General features: G+C 38.7%; 1 non-coding gene across 1 annotated transcript; it reads left to right on the top strand.

Moving 5' to 3' along the window:
• Positions 1 to 5,904: 5,904 nt before the first annotated feature.
• Trnat-agu lies at positions 5,905 to 5,977 on the top strand. Its single transcript has one exon. It is a non-coding gene; the product is annotated as a tRNA-Thr (tRNA).
• Positions 5,978 to 14,649: the final 8,672 nt, after the last annotated feature.

The following is a 14,649-nucleotide window of genomic DNA, read 5'->3' as shown; positions in this document are numbered from 1 at the left end:
AAAAAAGGTTACATTCTATGAGTCAGGGTGTGGAATGTCAGAAGTTTGAATGTGGTAGGGAAGCTAGAACATCTGAAAAGGGAAATTCAAAGGCTCAACCTAGATATAGTAGGGATCAGCGAAGAAAAATGGGAAGAAGACAAGGGTTTCTGGTCAGATGTGTATAGGGTAATATCAACAGCAGCAGAAAACAGTATAACAGGAGTAGGATTCGTTATGACTAGGAAGGTAGGGCAGAGTGTGTGTGTTACTGTGAACAGTTCAGTGATAGGGTGTTCTTGTCAGAATTGACAGCAAACTAACACCGATAATGATAGTTCAGGTATACATGCTGATGTTGCGAGCTGAAGATAAGAGATGGAGAAAGTGTATGAGGATATTGAAATGGTAAAAAAATATGTAAAAGGAGATGAAATCTAATAGTCATGGGGGACTGGAATGCAGTTGTAGGAGGAGTGGAAGAAAAGGTTACTTGAGAATTTGGGCTAGGGACAAGCAATGAGAGAGGAGATTAGTTGAGTTCTGTAATAAATTTTGGCTAGTAATAATGAATACTCTGTTCAAGAATCACAAGAGGAGGAAGTACACTTGGAAAAGGCCAGGTGAGATGGGAAGATTTCAGTTAGATTACATCATGGTCAAACAGAGATTCCGAAATCAGATACTGGATTGTAAGGCATACCCAGGAGCAGATATACACTCAGATCACAATGTATTAGTGATGAAGAGTAGGTTGAAGTGTAAGAGATTAGTCAGTAAGAATCCATATGCAAAGAAGTGGGATACGGCAGTGCTAAGGAATTACAGAATATGCTCAAAGGATATAGGTACAGCAATAATCAATAGCTCAGTAGGCAGTACAGTTGAAGAGGAATTGATATTTATAAAAAAGGCAAACACAGAAGTTGGAAAGAAAAACATAAGTACAAAGAGGGTAACTGTGAAGAAACCATGGGTAACAGAAGAAATACTTCAGTTGATTGTTGAAAGAAGGAAGTACAAAAATGTTTAGGGAAATTCAGGAATACAGAAATGCAAGTCACTGGGGATTGAAATAAATAGGAAGTGCAGGGAAGCTAATATGAAATGGCTGCATGAAAAAATATGAAGAAATAAAAAAAGAAATAATTGTTGGAAGGACTGACTCAGCATATAGGAAAGTCAAAACAACCTTCGGTGAAATTAAAAGCAAGGGTGGTAACATTAAGAGTGCAATGGGAATTCCACTGTTAAATGCAAAGGAGAGAGCAGATGGCTGGAAAGATTACATTGAAGGCCTCTGAGAGGGGAAGATTTGTCTGATGTGATAGAAGAAGAAACAGAAGTTGGTTTAGAAGAGAGAGGGGATTCAGTACAAGAATCAGAATTTCAGAGAACCTTGAAGGACTTAAGATCAAATAAGGCAGAGGGGATAGATAACATTCCATTAGAATTTCTAAAATCATTTGGAGGAGTGACAACAAAACAATTATTCATGTTGGTGTGTAGAATGTAGGAGTCTGGTGACATACCATCTGACTTTTGGAAAAATATCACCCATACAATTCTGAAGACTGCAGGAGCTGACAAATGTGAGAACTATCACACAATCAGCTTAACAGCTCGCGCATCAAAGTGACTTACAAGAATAATATGCATAAGAATGAAAAATAAAATTGAGGATGTGTTACATGATGAACAGTTTGGCTTTAGGAAAGATAAAAGCGCCAGAGAGGCAGTTCTGATGTTGCGGTTGATAATTGATGCAAGACTAAAGAAAGATCAAGACACCTTCATATAATTTGTCAACCTGGAAAAAGTGCTTGACTATGTAAAATGGTGCGAGGTGTTCAAAATTCGGAGAAAAATAGGAGTAAGCTATAGTGAGAGACAGATAATATACAATATATATACAAGAACCAAGAGGGAATAATAAGAGTGAATGAACAAGAACGAAGTGCTCTGATTAAAAAGGGTGTTCAATCTGTACATTGTACAAGGAATGGTGGAGATAAAAGAAAGATTCAAGAGTGGAATTAATATTCAAGGTGAAAGGATATCAATGATACAATTCGTTGATGACATTGCTATCCTGAGTGAAAGTGAAGAAGAATCACATAATCTCCTAGATGGAATGAACAGTCTAATGAGTACAGAATATGGATTGAGAGTAAATTGAAGAAAGACAAAAGTAATGAGAAGTACTAGAAATGAGAACAGCAAAGAACTTATCCCGGATTGATGGTCATGTGTAGATGGAGTTCAGTGATTCTACTACCTTGTTGTTGTGGTCTTCAGTCCTGAGACTGGTTTGATGCAGCTCTCCATGCTACTCTATCCTGTGCAAGCTTCTTCATCTCCCAGTACCTACTGCAACCTACATCCTTCTGAATCTGCTTAGTGTATTGATCTCTTGGTCTCCCTCTACGATTTTTACCCTCCACGCTGCCCTCCAATGCTAAATTTGTGATCCCTTGATGCCTCAAAACATGTCCTACCAACCGATCCCTTCTTCTAGTCAAGTTGTGCCACAAACTTCTCTTCTCCCCAGTCCTATTCAATACCTCCTCATTAGTTACGTGATCTACCCACCTTATCTTCAGCATTCTTCTGTAGCACCACATTTCTACTACCTAGGCAGCAAAATAACCAATGATGGATGGACCAAGGAGGACATTAAAAGCAGACTAGCACTGGCAAAAAGGGCATTCCTGGCCGAGAGAAGTCTACTAGTATCAAACACAGGCCTAAATTTGAGGAAGAAATTTCTGAGAATAAGTGTTTGGTGCACAGCATTGTATGGTAGTGAAACATGGACTGTGGAAAACCAGAACAGAAGAGAATCGGAGCATTTGAGATGTGGTGCTGCAGATGAATGTTGAAAATTAGGTGGGCTGATAAGGTAAGGAATGAACGGGCTCTGCAGAGAATTGGAGAGGAAAGGAATATGTGGAAAACACTGACAAGGAGAAGGGACAGGATGATAGGACATCTATTAAGACCTCCATGGTATTAGAGGGAGCTGTAGAGGGTAAAAACAATAGAGGAAGACAGAGATTGGAATACATCCAGTAGATAATTGAGGAGGTATTTTGCATTTGCTACTCTTAGATGAAGAGGTTGGCACAGGAAAGGAATTCTTGGTGGGCCGCATCAAACCAGTCAGAAGACTGATGACTCAAAAAAAAGTTTTTCAGCTGGATGCTTGAATTCATCTTAGTCATCTGTGCCCTGCATGTTTTTATGATATTAATTATGAAAGTTTTTTGAAATTTGTTACTGTTTGTTGGACAATTAACTCATAAATGCGCTTAAACAATGATAATGCTTCACTGATTAGCAATCAATTGTTGTACATGGTGAAGAAAGGGACTGATTGCGTAAAGGAGAGGAGAACTCATTATGATCGAAACTCAGGGTTGAAATATCGCCATATTAGGAAAAGGTTAGATTGTACTCATCATAAAGATGACAAGTGACAGTCTGACTTTCATATATCTTGAAATAGTTTCTAATTTGTTTGAAGACCTGAAAGTGTTAATAGATGTGTTTCTTATATGTTAACTTTGTGATATAAACTGTATGCTTGTATATTTTAATGGTTTGTTCCATACGAAAAAATTGTGTGTCATTCTGTGACATGGCAGAGGTTACAGAACACCAAAAAGTGGTGGCCACACCTACTGGATGCCATTTTTCCCTGTCTGGCCTATTTCTGCTCTGGCAGATGGCATCCTATCATGACCGTATGTCACTTGTCCTGAAACTCCATGTAAAAGTTGTCACAATGTATGTACGAGGGAGCACTCCATAAGGATTTATGCAATTTTCATTTGTGAACAAACTTAAACAAAAAGATAACAGTTTGTTTAATAAGACAAGATGTTGTTATGATTTAAAACCAGAATGCTCAGAGTAGTGTACAGCTTATTGTATCAATATTTATAAGTTTATTTTTGAAACTCTGTTGATATTCTGATGTTACTAGTAACTCATCATGTAGAAGCATTTAATTTTTTAGGACAACAGTGTTATTTGCGTCATTCCAGTCTGTATTTTGTAAATACTTCTTTAATTCCTCAATTTCTTTTATTTATTACTCTCACCTTTTCCCAGCTCTTTTAACGTCTTCATGCAGCCTCTTGGGTATTGTTTGTGTAGTTTCTCTGATGCTTTACCAAATCTAATGAGGTGGATGGTGCAGACCTGCTTAATTGCCAGGCTGGCTACCCCTTAACACAGGATGGCACATGCAGGGCAATGGGTCATAAAACAGCAACAACTCGACTGTCATGAAATAAATTGAGCTCAGTTAGAAAATACATTTTCATATTTAATAAGATGCTCATATAGTGATTGAAGGTGGTGACTTGATGCTGTGTGGTGGTCTCCAGGCAACAGTGACTACCTCAGCGTAATAGAAGGCCATATGCTTGACTGCAGCAGTTCACGGTCACCAGGTAGGAGTGCTGGCTCTGCGAAGCGGCAGTGTTAACATGCACATTGTGGACCTGGGGCAAACATCAGGTGTTGATAGCTAGCAATCACGTTTGTGTGGAGTGGACAGGCAGCTGCTCAAGCAGTCGGTCTAGCTTGTCCTGCACCGACACACAGGCTCCAACCCCAAGATCTTTTGGAAACACTCAGACTGGATGAAGTCAGACTGGAGGTGGTCCCTCTTGGTAGCTCTAACTGAAGGCTTGTACTCATCAGGTCTAACAGCAGCTTACAGACTGGCAGCTAGTGGATGTAGTGGCTTGACTTAGATGAAGGTGGTTGACTTACTTGGGTCCGTCAGTTGGCACTTAACATGGCTTGGCGTCAGTACTAGTCGAAGACAAAATGATACTGGGTCTGAGCTGTGAGTATTTCTGGTGGCTGTGCCAAACTTTGTTGTGACAGGGACCCCCTTGGTCATGTACAGGATCAATGCACTGCAACATTAGCTCACTACTTCAGCAGACTGCTGTTTACAGCGTGCTGCCTCAGCAGTGTTCCACCCCTGGCACTAGGATTTAGCTAGCTTGCCTGCCTTGATGCAGTTTGTGAAGTCTGCATGGAGGAATGTTGTCACAATGCAAGGGTGTGTATGGATAATATCCCACTGAGTCCAATAATCAGCAGGTCTGTTACCTCAGTTTACCACACAACACTCTGCCCCTGTTTGAGGAAGGATGCTACCACAGATGCAACTTGATGGTCATCATCCAATACTTTAATGAATTATGCATTGGTGCTGCTGATGTAATGGTAAGATTTAATGTAGTTTACCTGTTCATCTTGAGAGATATGATCTGAGAAACCATCAGTTACAGAATAATTTATGTCTTGATACTTCCACAAAAATGTTATCAATAGTGATGCTGTTGGCTCAAGTAATGCTTGCTGCAGATTGGGTGAGAGGAATTTGATTACAGTATGTGGAATGACAAAGGACTCAAGTATAATTCTAAAATATTTAAATTGAAAAATTTACTATTTATTACTATACCTCTTTTTGTGTGGAAGTTAAAAAGTTCAGTTACACATAAAGTTGTTTTATGAATAACTAGGGTACATGACTTGGGTAGTTCATGCAGCTCTGTTGACCATAATGCTGCGATGGTGTAATGGTCAGCATATCTGCCTAGTAAGTAAGAAGACCCAGGTTTGAGGGCCAGTCAAAGCACAAATTTTAATTCACTTCTTCAGCTTCCATCGTTATTGTAGACAAATTAGAGATTTAAATGTCTCAGGGAAAATTTAATTGAAGGTCTTTATGATCACATGTAGTACTGCACTTTTCCATTATGTCCAATGCTGGGGTGCTATGCCAACGTCAGAGAGCCCTGGTAATAGTGACAATATAAGGGGAGCTGTGAATTGGAGTTTGTGGTGGAGAGGGTATTTGACTTGGGTAGTTCGTGCAGCTATGTTGACCATAATGCTGTGGTGGTATAGTGGTCAGCATATTTGCCTAGTAAGCAAGAAGACCTGGGTTTGAGTCCCAGCCGCAGCACAAATTTTAATTAACTTCTTCAGCTTCCAATGTTACAAAATTATTTACTAGTGTCCTATATATTATGAGTTTTACTGTCAACTTTCCGTGCTTTTCTTGCTCTGTGCACAAGCTTCAAAACTCTGTTCAAAGCAAAATCTAAGAATAACAGTGTTCCTATTTGTATGTTCACCTCCCTCCCTTAATGAAAGTGGCAAATCCTTTCTCCACATGTCACCTGCAGTAACTGGATAATGAGTTATATCCATTCATATTCAGCTTTCTTGTTTTAGTGGTCAATCTGGATTCTGGAAAGGTCCTTTCACTGCAAGTGCCATTTATCAATTTACAAACAACATAATAAAGTATTTAAATGATAAAATATCACCTATTAGTATATTCTGTGAGCCATCTAAGACACTTTTTTACACATATTAAAACATTCTTTTCGCAAAATGTACTCTTATTGGCACTATAGGCATATGTAATAATTGGTTTTCTTCAGATTTAACTAGTAAAGATCCAGGGACTCATGTAGGGCAGGTCCGTTAGTTTTGATATAGAGTCATATTTGGACGGGGAAGGGGGAATCTACTTTCAAAGAGTTTGATACTGGTCAATGTGTTATATTTAGACAACCTGCTGCATTATACCACTGAAACAGAAATAATTGTCTTTATTGATGATGTAGGTGCAATAATCAGGGCCACTAAAGATGCACTGGCCAAAGAGAAAGTGAATTTTTCAGCATGATAGGTTAGTAACAGGACAGCAACTTATGTTAACCAGTTTGATATAGAAACAGCCAAAGGTGCAGAATTAAGTGTTTTTTATTTACTTGATGACTAGTTTTGGGTTACGTTGAACCAATTATCAAATCATCCACACAGGGAAAACAATATTTTTCTGTAATAGCATGCAAACCATGTTGAGATTGCACCTACAAGTATATCAGTGTCAGGTAATTCTATGAACAGTGGGAATGGCAGTTGTATGTTTGCCTTGCAATTGATAATAGAAAAACTTGATTTTCATATACATGTATGTGCAATTTTAACATGGTTTGCATGCTGTTATGGAAAAAAACACTGTTTTGTCTACCTGGATTGTTGAAAGTGGTTTCAGGTAAGTTGAAGCTAGTCGTCAAATAAATTAAAAAAAAGAGAATTTTGCAACTTTGGCTGTTAGTATATCAAACAAAGGAAAAGTATATTAAATTTGCTCTAAAATAATTGGATGACTTCTGTAAGTAGACTGTCATTTATTTTAGAAAAAACACAGTTCTGCATGCAGCAGGTTGCAACCTTCACAGCAGGTAGTAGAATACAGGATGACGGAAAATGTAAATCGGAATGTCTAAAGTTTCTTGATACGCATATTCATAAGAACTTGCTCTGGAAACGACTTGCATTTTTAATTTAATTAACTTTGCCATTGTGAGTTAATGCTGATTTTGTTATCAGAAGTTAGAAATTTTGTTTGCTTTTCAAATATCCTTTCATTAATGTCACTTGGAACAATACTCTTAGGTAATTCTATTGATATGGTATTACATGTCTCCACAGCCTTGAATCTCCTGGAGATAATTCTTGTGAACAACTCAGGAGATTGACAACTCTATAATACATTTAGCCCATTGTGAAGTTTGTGTGACGTGGACAACTTTTTCACATCACACAACTTTCGACTCAGATATTTGCAGTATCTCCTTTCGTAGACAAATTGTGATCAGCAGTTCATGAAACAAAGACCAATATGTTTTTACAACTTAATGACTACTAAGAACAGGGATTCATTTTTAAAGTCGAACTATGATTTCTTTTGCATCAGAATAGCAGATTTCTATGAGACAAATTCTGCAATATAACTCTTTAGTAAGTATGAAAAGAGATTTCAGAATAAAAATGCATTTAATACGGGGATTTTTGTGCTGTTGTTGAAGCCATTTGAATGGTGTGCTGCCTGACAAAACATTATGCTACTTTCCATATAAACTTGGGTGATTTTGCTAAATGGGGACTAATGCAGGAAATGATCCCTGAGAGGATGAGGAGAGAAAATGGTTATATGGACACACTACCAGAAATGCTTTCCAAGGGAGAGGCACCTACTCGAGGGTGGAGATAAACGATCTTTGACAGTGTAGATTGCAATGATTGACAGCACAAATGAGAACACACCAGGCAAGTGAGAATTTTCTTTCAGTACTAGTGTTTTAGCTACACTCTCAAGATGGCTGTGTGTTGTAGCAACATCATACAGCAACTGCATCACCCTTTGCACCAGTAAAGGCAACTCTTCAGCGGTGAGGCAAGGTCACCCACAGGTAGTGCAGATATTTCTCACCTGTGAGATGTTGTGGAAGTACAACTGGTCCCACGAGACAAGTCACTAGTGATCCCTGCTCTCACAAAAACATCCAGGAAACATGGGCTCTACAAGCTATGAGCACTTGTTCATTTTCACTACTGTGAAAAACATTTCATTTACTGTGCCCACAGAGCTAATAGCACTCTTCGGGCAGGGGTGATCAAGCAGCTCGATGAACTGCAGAATGCGCACAAAAGTGCCACATGGTGGGCAGCCCACATTACCTGTGCTTACCGGCTAACACAGCTATGGGCAGCTACAGATGCCTTTGCCCTGTGAGGCAGCATTGGAATAACTGGTGTAGTAAATGAAATTCCACCATGATAAAGACCAAACTGAGAAACACTGCACGAAGGCCAGAAATGATATTCATATGGTTCACACATTCATGGTTTGCCTAGAGATAGACATCCACCACCACCTTTAAAGGAAGGCATGGGAGACAAGATATTGGTACCAATATAAGAACGAAGGGAAAATGAAGTTTCTGGATCACCACAGCAGTCTGAAGAACCTGAACAGCAAGAAACTGTAGGTCAACTAGTTTATTATTCACTAAGTAGTAGTAGTGACCAATGAATACAGCTATTAGAGAAGACACAGTGACATCAGTACCAGACAAAATGCCAAGCACTTCTTGTGGAGGTGCAGGACATCAAATAATGAGTCCTGACAGTGATGGTGGTCCATCTAAAAAGAGGTAAAATAAGTGGACCTTTTAAAGGTGGCAATCAAATTAGTAATTCCTCAAATACCAGAGACTATCCATTACCTGCACCCACATATTCTCCTATTGTAGATGGTGATTTCGTAGTAATGGTGATTTCGTAGTAATGGTGACCACTAGCTGAAATACTTTTTGCTCGACCATTTTTGTATATGTCATCTTCTCCATTTGATTTATTACCAGTGGGGTGCCAGTAGAGGGGATGCTAGGGCACATAACTCGCATATAGCATTCCCCACGAACTCCTCATTTTGAAATCTTGCAACACTGGATCAAAATAAAAATTTGGTAACAGACAGTGGTTTGAATTTACAAATGCCAAGGATTAGTCTTCAGCCTGTTGCATTTGAAGCTACTAATATTGTGGTAACAACTGTTATTAGTAAAGAATGAGGTACAGCATTAGTAGGTTATATGTGAATAATTGGTATGGATTTAATAATACACATAACAGCTTCTCAGCAAATGTTGAAAAGTATAAAACGGGTCTTCATTTTAATAGAAAATTTTAATACTCTTTCATTAATCATGCTGGAACTAATAACACACACACACATGGTGTTGGAGATGATTACAGAGTTGTCTCAGAAATTGACACTGATATAATGACATATAGTTCTATTATTCATTCTGAGTACTCTCCGTAACTTGATTTAGTATGTAATCCATACCCATTGCTTAATATTATTTTTCCGGCTGTATTAGAAAATCAAATACACATTACATACTTGAATAAACAAGGACCTTATATTAATCCACATGTGGGTAGGTTAAATTTTGGTATAAACCCAGCATCTGTATTAACTGCTACAGAATCTGCCTTAGCAACTGAAACTGTTACAAGTGTTGAAAGTTACACTGATCTCGTAGGGAAAGCTGACACATAAAATCTAGGAAATAGAAATAACAGTGACCCATCTTTGCAGTCGAGTGTATGTGTTGGCATAAATCCTACGTACACCTTATCCACATTAACTGCTCCAAATGAAACTTCATTTACAGATACTATGATGTTGTTGAAACAACTGCAGAATGTACTGTGTACTGTGATTGACAAGGAACACTAGCCAAGAGCATATTAGTAATGTGAATAGCTCAGAAACAGTACTTGGTCTAGTCAGAGGCAGTCATTCAACTATGTTCAGTAACCAGTATGATATATAATATACCATTCCAAAAACAAATAACTAATTTTTATAACATTTATTCTAAATATGGATTGGGACTGATAAATAAAACAAGGTTTTAATAAATGCGTTTTTTTATTTCTAATTCCAAAATCGCCTTTTACCACATCAGTATTAAGTAAGAGACTGAATAAGCAACACATTTAAAATCCTCTATAGCACCATCTTCCACTGAAATTTCGTTATCGAGTATAATCCTTCTGTTTACAGCATCTCGGAGCACAAACTGATTTGTTTATTATCGTACTGGTTAATATGTCCAACATTTATTGCTAAGTTGATGAAACAATTAAAAAAAAAACAGTTTTTCCATTATTGTTAGTCCAATGATAATTAAAGCATTTAACTTTCTGTTGAATCTGTTATCAGAAACTCCACTTTTGACATCCATTTATTCCAAGCATTTTTATTGAACCACAGAACTAAATTATTAAGAAACATCAGTGTTATCTTTAAACTGAAAAAGAAGAATTTTATTCAACCATGTTAAGCTATCAAAAAGAGTATAGTAATTGTTCCAAATTTCATTTAACCCTTTAACTGCTCTGAACGTGTTTACGCGTGCCACCAGTCCTTCTACCTACACGTAGACACGTTCAGAGTACCAGGTAGAAGGATTGGTGGCGCGCGTAAACACGTTCAGAGCACACAGGGACAGGTACAAAGGCGTGCACATTAACACGCCCAGAGCAGTTAAAGGGTTAAACTACTATAAAAAGCGTTACTTTCACCAGCTGATGTTAACATTTCTTCAATACCTTGTAAGTCAAGTTCACTAATTTTGCATTTATATAGTTCTAAACTAACATCCCACCATTTGTCATATCTTGGATTTATAAGTATCTCAAAGGTAGATTGATTCATTGGAACAATTATATTGAGATTTTCTGGTGGCATATAGTTGTACTAAATTAGTATGGCCAGAAGGGTCACCTTGATCCCTGATGCTTCACACCATTTTCTTTTAAGGCCCAGGTACTATAGACTGTCAGTTCCTTGATGTGGTAGAAGTGTCTATTGGCCATAAGAGAATGTCCACCTATTTCCCCTTCCATTCATTCATGTACTGCAAGAGACCATGGAACCACTCTAAGACTTCAGCCCTTCTAGGTGTTCCATGGGAGACAGTTCTATATTGTACTTGCTTGTGGTGGTGTTGGGTTGTGTGTTCACATAGGAGCTATAACATTCAGCTGGCTGTTTCAGGTCTTGGGTGACAAAGATGTCTGAGATATAACAGTAGGGACTATTTTTAACTTCTAATTAAACTGCTACTTTTTTTAACTTGTAACTAAACTTAGCAGTTTACCAGAACTGAAGCATCTTCTGTATACTCCTAATGAAGTTAAGATATCTGAATCTTCATTTGGCCACAATAGTATCCTACTCAACACCAACAACTTAGAGAGATCCGCTTGCTTGACTTGACACATTTCACCCAAGTTCATCCAAATAGTTGGTGGGAACATGTGTCATGTAGTACTGTAGTGTACTGTACAGGTGGCCCAGTACACTAGTCAGGAACAGGCCAATCAGGTCTTTACATATGGACACGCAAATGGCAGCAAGACTGAAGTATCCCTGCTGACAGCAACCATATCATAAACTGTTTGCAGCAATTGTTTGTGTGAGGCAGGCTCCTTTATGAGAATGGGTAACCATCAGAGGAAGCGCCTGGACATATGCAAGCTTTGTAGGAACAGGCATTGAACATTATAGAATATGACACAAGTATGAGCACAAGGCTGATGGCCCACCAGCTTGGGGTAAGATGGCCAGCCATATAGAACATTCTGCATGACAGTTGCCACTATCTATATCACTTAAATGTGTGCATGCTTTCTTATCTGTGGACTTGCCTTCACAGTGACTGTTTTGTTGTCAGTTCATTACACAGACCACCATGGTGCTGGGATTTCTGTCATCCACACTATTCACAAATGAGGCGACTTTATGAGAGGCAATGTTGGCAACCTTCACATCACCTGTGGGCTATGGAAAACCCAGTGGTATACTGACAGTGAACCATTAAAACCCGTTCACTCTCAATGTGTGGGTGAGGATTGTTGGTGACTGTCACGCAGGACCAATCATTCTTCCACAATGCCTCACAGATGAGGCATATTTGCACGACCTGTGAGTGACACTGCCTCCGCTGCTAGAAGACTTGACTTTGGTGGTACAAAAGGCAATATGGCTACTACGTGATAGTGCCCCAACTTGCTTCCACATTTCCATGCAGAGACATCTTGGCAACATCTACTGTCGCTGATGGAATGGATGAGCTAATCTAGTTGCATGGCCTGCCCTATCACTGGTTCTCAGCCTTTTAGATCTCTTCCTGTGGGGGCACCTGGAAGAAGTTGTGTACGCAGAACAATCCTGGACCAGTCACTGCGGAATTGTGTTCACACGTGCTTAAGAGGCCTATGGATATCGCATTGAACAGTTTGTGTAATGGTGGTCTCATCACAGTATGGTGTGCACTGATTTGCACTGTACAGGCATGAAGAATTAATTTTTGGCTGTATGTCCATGTAAGTCCACAGCTCGTGGTAGTGTTCTCGCTTCCCAAGCACGGGGTCCTGGGTTTGATTCCTGGCGGGGTCAGGGATTTTCATCTGCCCCGAGATAATTGGGTGGTGTTGTGTCATCTTCATCATCATCATTCATCCCCATTACGGTTGGAGGAAGGCAATGGCAAACCACCTCCATTAGGACCTTGCCTAGTACAGCGGTGCGAGTCTCCCGCATCGTTCCCCTACGCTCTGTCAAGCAGTATGGGACTTCATTTCCATGTACATGTAACCTTTCTTCCTTCTTATCTTCTAAGGGGCTGTTTTGTGCAGTTTGCCCCCATTGAGAAAAATCACCCTTTATAATTTGCACAATAGGCATTCTTATTCACTGAACTCACTCAGCTGGTATTAAAAGTGAGACAGTTGTCTTTTTACCTCCTATAATGTTCAACTAATGGTCAGATATCTGTCATGACATCTGATGCTTGCACTGAATTGTTGATGGTAAATTACATTATTTTACTTGAACATCAAGTGAGTTCTTCTTGTTAACGTTTTTACAGTATGGTGCCACATTTGCATGCAGATAAAATATCGTACATTAAATAATACATGTAAAGAAAACTAAATATTGTTCACAAAAAACCAGACATGATTTTTATGACACAAAAATACTAGCTCAGTTAAAAAAAAATTGCAAATCAGAAGTATTTGACGCATTTCTATTTGTAGCATTATGTCACTACCTGTGAATCTAATATACTGGGTGTATCAAAAAGAATCATCCAAATCAGATGATTCTTTTTGATACACCCAGTATGCCGATTTGGCATGTCTGTATTTCTGAAACTAATAAACATATACAATGAATTTTGTTTTTTTGATGAATGGGAAACTCAAAAAAGTTTTTTTTTCATACCTTTTCATAGGTGTTCAATACGCCCACCTTGAGAGGCACAGCATATGACAGTGCAATATTCAAGTTGTTCCCACACTGCAGCGAGTGTATCTTGAGTTACAGCTTCCACAGTGCTGTTATGCGATGTCTCAGTTCATTTGCTGTTGTTGGTAATGGAGGCACATAAACAGTCTTTTATAAACCCCCACAAGATATAATCACATACAGCCAGGTCTGGTAACCTTGGAGTCTAGTAACGTAAGGCTGAATCACTTGGTCCAGTGCGACCGATCCATTGATCAGTTATCCTTTGATTTAAAAATTCCCGCACTTCCAGATGCCAGTGGGGTAGTGCCCCATCCTGTTGGTAGATGAAGTTGTTTGAAGCAGTCTCCAACTGAGGGAAGAGAAAGTTCTCAACCATATCGAGATATGTGCTTCCTGTAACAGTGTGCTCAGCAAAGAAAAATGGACCATACACCCTTTTCCTGTGAAGCTGCACAAAACACAGTAAATTTTGGAGAGTCCCTTTCATGTTATACAACTTCATGTGGAACCATGGAAAACTTGAGAGTTTGCTCTTTCCAACAGTACAGTGTTCACGCACATATCTCAAACAACATAATAATTATGATTTTTTAAAATTGGGTGGTACTTTTTGACACACCCTGTATTACTGGTGTGATTTTGGATGACTCCATTCCAATGGGAAATCATAATGGAATATTGCGAGCTAATGTTAAACAAAGGAACACTTCCTAATATTCTGAAAAATTGCACTCATGAACTAGATTTCGGCTTCTTAGGTCAGCTTCAGGTTATCACCAAAAGCAAGTTTATTACCAAATAAATATAATTTTGCAAAATATTAGGAAGTGTTTCCTTATCTAATGTTGTTATCACATTTTACAAAGCACTGATGGAAAATGTAGTTCATGTTATTGCCAGTTGATGTTTATCTCAAGATCTTTAACTGATGTTCGTTTATACAG

The sequence above is a fragment of the Schistocerca piceifrons genome, chromosome 1 (assembly GCF_021461385.2).
Source record: "Schistocerca piceifrons isolate TAMUIC-IGC-003096 chromosome 1, iqSchPice1.1, whole genome shotgun sequence".
NCBI lineage: Eukaryota > Metazoa > Arthropoda > Insecta > Orthoptera > Acrididae > Schistocerca > Schistocerca piceifrons.
Note: the sequence above shows the minus strand (reverse complement) of the source record. Positions and strands in the feature narration are given on the sequence as shown.